Genomic DNA, 6,111 nt, shown 5'->3' on the forward strand with positions numbered 1-6,111 from the left:
ACACACACACACACACACACACACACACACACACACTCTGTCTCACTCTCTCTCACACACACACACACTTCAAGCCCCCCATACCCTGCTTCCTGTCCCTGAATGAATTCCAGCCATCACCGCTCTCATCCTGGAAAGACTCCTCCTTTCCTTTCTTTATATTTCCTTTCCTTCCCTGTCCTTTTACTTTTTCTTCCTTTCCTTTCTTTCTATTTGCACTGAAGTTACTGTAGTTCATGTTCGTGGCTTGTTGGTCACTGTCCTCGCTCTCAGCAAAACAAATTCTTTCCATATCTCCTCCTGTTTTCCTCTACATGCTCCACATTGGTCAGCCTGGGACGAGCCCATTTCTCCTCCTTGATGGATCAGTTTGCTAAGAAACTAAACAAGGCTGTGCTTTAAAAAGCATTATTCTCAGGAAGGACGCAGTCAGTCTGTCTGCTAAGAAACCCTGCATCATCTTTACATTGTTTTCCTTTATATAACAATAATCATCATCATCCATGAATTGAAAGCAAATGTCATCATTAAAGTACTGGGTGTTTTTCGGCACCCTGATCTAGTGAAACCTGCTAAAATCCTGCAACATATTAAAAAACAAACATCTGCATGACTTTCTATATCTCTGCTGCTGCTGTTGCACCACTTCATCTTGCATATCTTGTTTTTATTCTGATGTTGAGCTTTGGTTTTGTGATGTCAGTTCATTAAACATCTGGTGAGTGTAATATGAATTGTGTAATGAATGTTTTCGTTAGATTGTGGCTTTGGATGCTCAGAACAACTCTAATGTCTTGAGAATGAGGGGAAGGATATTTTTGAGGAATAAGGCAAGAATACACATTACAAACGAGGATTTGTATTCCTGAATGAAGAGCATGATTCCCCCTCTTTCCAGCCTGAAATGGGCCACTCTGCATCTTGATTACTTTTTAATTTGGGCACTTTAAGCTTTGATGCTAAAACTGTTGTGCCTTTTACATCGAATGCAGGACTTTTACTTGGACAAAGTGTTTCTACACTGTGGTTCAGCTACTTTTACTTTCCCGTCACAAACTGACATGCAGTTCACTCACATTTTAGCACTCACTTTAGTTAAACTCCAGGGAACAATCTCCAATGACGTTGATACAACTTGTGTTGGCGTGTCAGTCCGTCGGGCCTGGTCATCCTCCCTTCCCAGAGACTCCTAACATCAACATCTTAACTTCCTGTTGTCGAGCGGACAGAATCAATCCATGGGACAAATTTAAAACTGGCTTGTTCCCAAACACATGCTTACTCCAACACACACACACACACACACACACACATACACACACACACCAGAGACACACACACACATACACACGCACACACAGAGACCACACACACACAACACCACACAACACACACAACACCACACACAGACACAAGAAACACACACACACACACAAGACACAGACACAGAGACACACACACACACACACACACACACACACACACACACACACACCCCACACCACACCACACAGACACAGACACAGACACAGACCCCCACACAGGCCACACACACACACACACACACACACACACCAATATACCTTATCCCTATTGGAAGCATTCCAGCATCAACGAGGCATGAGCTGGATGTTTGTTTGTCTTGCCGTTTGCCCATTAAGGTTCCCAGGTCTATTCTGTCCGTCACTCACTCTCACATAAACACATGTGTTTGTACTGTGTATACCGTTGCCCCTTCCCCCTTACGTTAACATGACACAGTAGTGACCTTAACCTTTGAACAAAGTCATAAAGGAAAAGTTAGACACTTTGGGGAATACACTTATTTGCTTTTCTGAGTTAGAAGAGAAGATTGTAAATATGAAGCTACAGCTGGCATTCAGCTAACTTAGCTTAGCATAAAGACTGGAAATGGGGAAACAGCTAGCCTGGCTCTGCCTGAAGGTAACTAAATCCAACTACCAGCACCTTTAATGCTCACTAATTAATAAGTATCTTGATTGTTTAATTTGTTCAAAAATATAAAGATGGACAAAACAACGGCTCCCCAAAAGTGAAGCCAAAACATCTGGATCGCCCCTGATGCCTGGCTGCAGAATAGGCCATAAACCTTGCCTCCTCCATGTTAGCAGATGGGCCAATTCAAATAATCAAAGTACACATCAAATTAATATTTCTCAAAGATGGTTTCTGTCATTTTAAGTAGTTTTTATCACGTTGATGTTTGTTCAAGTGTTTTTTCTGATAAGTTTTTTTTTTTATGATTTATTTGATGCTATAAGAACAAAGTGTAACATCATGATTGACAGCTGTCAATTGTGTCATCTACAATTGGTCGGCCCGGTGAATGGGCGGGACATTGATACCGCAGCTCTTTCACCCGATTACTACTGCGCAGACTCCAGGTCCAAATAACATCACCAGTGCGAGATGGCAGCGCCCGTTTTTGGGATATTTTGCCTTCATTTCAATGGTCACTCACACACACACACACACACACACACACACACACACACACACACACACACACACACACACACACACACACACACACACACACACACACACACACACAAAAAAATGATGTTCATAGGGTCGTGTCTAGATGGTAACCCAAGAGTTTGATTGTTGAGGTTAAGCATTGTACTTGAATGGTTAAGGTTAAAGTCTCGAAAGAGTTTTCACAAATTAACAACTAAACACAACCCTATGGACATGGTTTTAACATTTTTTTTTTTTTTTTAAACAAAAACAAATCGTCAGAGCCAGGCTAGCTGTGTCCCTCTGTTTCCAGTCTTAATGGTAAGCTAAGTTAGCCTATACTGCTGGCGTTAGCGTTTACCTTACAGACATGAGTTCTCATGTAACTAAAAGCATGTAACCCTAACCCTCAAACAGTCCTGGGAAGACAATATGTCTCTACTTTCCAAAGCTGTCCTCACTCTAAAGATTTAAAGGCGACATATACACACTGTGTCCATGCTTGATTCAGGCTCAGTGATAAGTAGAGAGGTGATCATCCGGCCACGTCCCTTCCTCTCTTTCTCTGCCCTTGTCTATTTTGGTGTGTTTGTTTCAGGCGGGCAAAGGCTCTGACCCACTGGACGACCCCTGAGCCTTGACAGAGAAGGAGAGAGGGGAGGGAGAGGGGAGGATTGTGGGAACGGAAGGAGGCTAGAGAGGCGGGAGGATCAGCCCTGGATGTGGAGGACGAGGAAGGGAAAGGGAATGAGGTAAACATGTTGATAACATGCATCTCTGAGTGTGTTAGGTCGATGTGTAAATCGTTGTGCACATTCTTAAATCCTGTAATAGCATTTATGTAGTAGTACTCTGTAACAGTGACACTGTTCTGTGCACATGTGTGTATATGTTGGCCTATGTGTTCCCCTGGGAAGTGTTTATGTTAATAGCTCAGTATTTCGAGGCTGGAATGACACATTTACGGTGTCCTGTGTTATTTTGCCCTCTTACATCATTCGTTGTTTTGCTTTCCACTGCGCACTCACTCTCCGGAAAACCAAGAGCTACACTGCATTTACCGCCTCAGCCAAATAGCATTATAAACCACTTGAACTTTCCCTCCTGGGTCAAAAATTGAAAGCTGAGACGGTTGGCTAATTTCAAACATGTCACCAAAGGATAGTGAGAAAAAAAAGTATTCTTTTGTGGAAGTTTAACAAATGGAAACTATTTTTGTGGTGATGAAATTACTTATGCTGTAAGAATTTGCCAATGCTTTATTTATAAAAATATTACCTGGCAGAAATTACCAAGAGAAATTCAATTCTGAGATTAAAGTCGTTAATTTTCATTAAAAAAATTGGATAGGAGGCCTACTCCCTCTCTTTTTTTTTTTTTTTTTTAAACTATTTTCTGAGATGAGCAAAGTTGCAAAGTGAAGCAATGTGGTTCTTTGAAAAAGAAGTTGCAAATTGATGACTGTATAATCTTTGAGAAGCTCTGAAATTCTATGTCACCCCTATTCTTCTTGAATAGTTTTTTCTTACAATGGCACTGATAGGCCGTTGTACAAAGTCTTTTATATTAATTTTTTTTTTTTTCAAATTTGTTTTAAGAAGAATACATACTTTATATATACCGCATTTCCGCATTCACGTTTTTCACTCTGCTTGGTACAGTTATTACACACATTACACACATGTCTGAAATGCACACATATGCTCAGAACCTATATCCTACATGCACTAATGAAGAGATGTCAGAGTGAGGGGGCTGCTCCTTGGGATGATCACCCTGAGCAATTGGTGCCTTGCTCAAGGGCACCTTGGCCATGCCCAGAAGGTAAACAGGCATCTCTCCATGTGCAGGCAAGCAGATTCATTTCGTTTTTTTTTTTTTTTTTAAATAAATTGTACAGTGGGGTTTTCTCTGAAAACAGCTGCCTGTTGGCTGAAAGTGACGTTATGAGAGCAATGGTAGTGAACTGGGGTGGTAGTAGCTCAGTCCATAGGGAGTTGGGTTGGGAACCGGAGGGTCGCTGGTTCAAGTCCCCATACGGACCAAAAGTATGGTGGTGGACTGGTAGCTGGAGAGGTGCCGGTTCACCTCCTGGGCACTGCCAAGGTGCTCTTGAGCAAGGCCCTGAACCCCTAACTGCTCGGGGCCCCTTTCCATGGGCAGCCCCCTCACTCTGACATCTCTCCATTTGTGCATGTGTAGGACCTGAGCATGTGTGTGTAATTCAGGCTTGTGTGTAATAACAACAGATTGAAAAGTGTAGTTTCCCCTTGTGGGATTAATAAAGTATAATAAAAAAAATAAAATAAATGAAAAAAAAAAAGAACAGAACAATAAGCTTGTGTGCAGGGAGATGAACAAGGAGTCAAAACTTACTATTAAACTGTCCGGAGATAATCATTTCACATACAAGTAGCCGTGTGATCCATTGTTACTATGAAAACTTTAATTTTAGCCGCTTTAAAAAGTCACGAATTGCCAAGTTCACTAAGTCAACACACTTTTACGTTTTATTGAGCCTGAAAGAGGGATTACTGGTCAGAAGTCAGCAGAGGGATGCCTCCATGTTTCTGAATGAGTCGGGTTGCAGTGTTTCTCTGATGCAGGAAAACAGCTGGAAACTACTTCCTCTCTGAGGACATCTCTCTGGTCAGAGGGCCGCCTTTCTTTTTTCACCTCTCTCTCTGTTTGTTGTTATGTGTGTGTCTTAAATACAAGCTGTAAAACTTGTTAACAATTGTCACTCTCCTTCTTTTCTTATTTTCCTCGTCCCTCTTTCTGCATTGTCTGTTTCTCTCTCTTCAGAGTCCAGAGGCTCTGCAGTTTGCTTCAATCACAGCCAACTAAATGGAAACACATGAAGGCTAATTTACTCACAGATTCCCAGAATTCCTGGCCATGAGGTCACTCTGTGTCTCAGTTGTGCTGTGTTGTGCTGTGTTGTGTTGGATGTTACATGTGTGAGGACTATTGAGGCCAAAGCATTTTTAAGGTGATTTTCAAGTCAGATTTATTTAGATGAGGATTTTAATCTGCTTTCAATGATGCAAGACAACAACAAAAACTAACAAATGAACTTAGTAACAGAGCTTTAAAAAATATGTTATCATTGTTCTTTTAATTTGTAAGCCCAATTTTGTACCCCAATATATAAATTAATCACTGCTAAAGATCTCATCAATGGGTCCATCATTGCAGCATTGCATTGTGTTTTGTCTGGACTGACTGAATTCAAAAAACTTTAATTTAATTTGTAGTTAAGATCCAAATCTTTACACGCTAAATGTAAGTCTGAAATATGGGAAATAAAATAAAATGAAGCTTAAAACATCTGGGATGTTGTTACGTAAAACTTCACATATCTTAAATTATTGTTCAGCTTTGGTGAAGTGTTGGGAAAACCAGATATGGAATATTTACAAATTAGATTTAGTCATTTACTGCAAAGAATATAGAGGAAAAATACGACAGCGAGTAAACCTCCTGTGAAGGAGATTAAAAGTGATTCAACAGTGGGACTTTTGGTAAATCTTGACTCTTTTATTGTGAAATCCATGTCTCAAGGCAATAAAATAATTCCATCTGGCTGAGTGAGCCTGTTGCATAATAACTCACAATGAAAGAGGACTC

This window comes from Etheostoma spectabile, chromosome 3 (assembly GCF_008692095.1).
Source record: "Etheostoma spectabile isolate EspeVRDwgs_2016 chromosome 3, UIUC_Espe_1.0, whole genome shotgun sequence".
In the NCBI taxonomy this organism is placed as follows: Eukaryota; Metazoa; Chordata; class Actinopteri; order Perciformes; family Percidae; genus Etheostoma; species Etheostoma spectabile.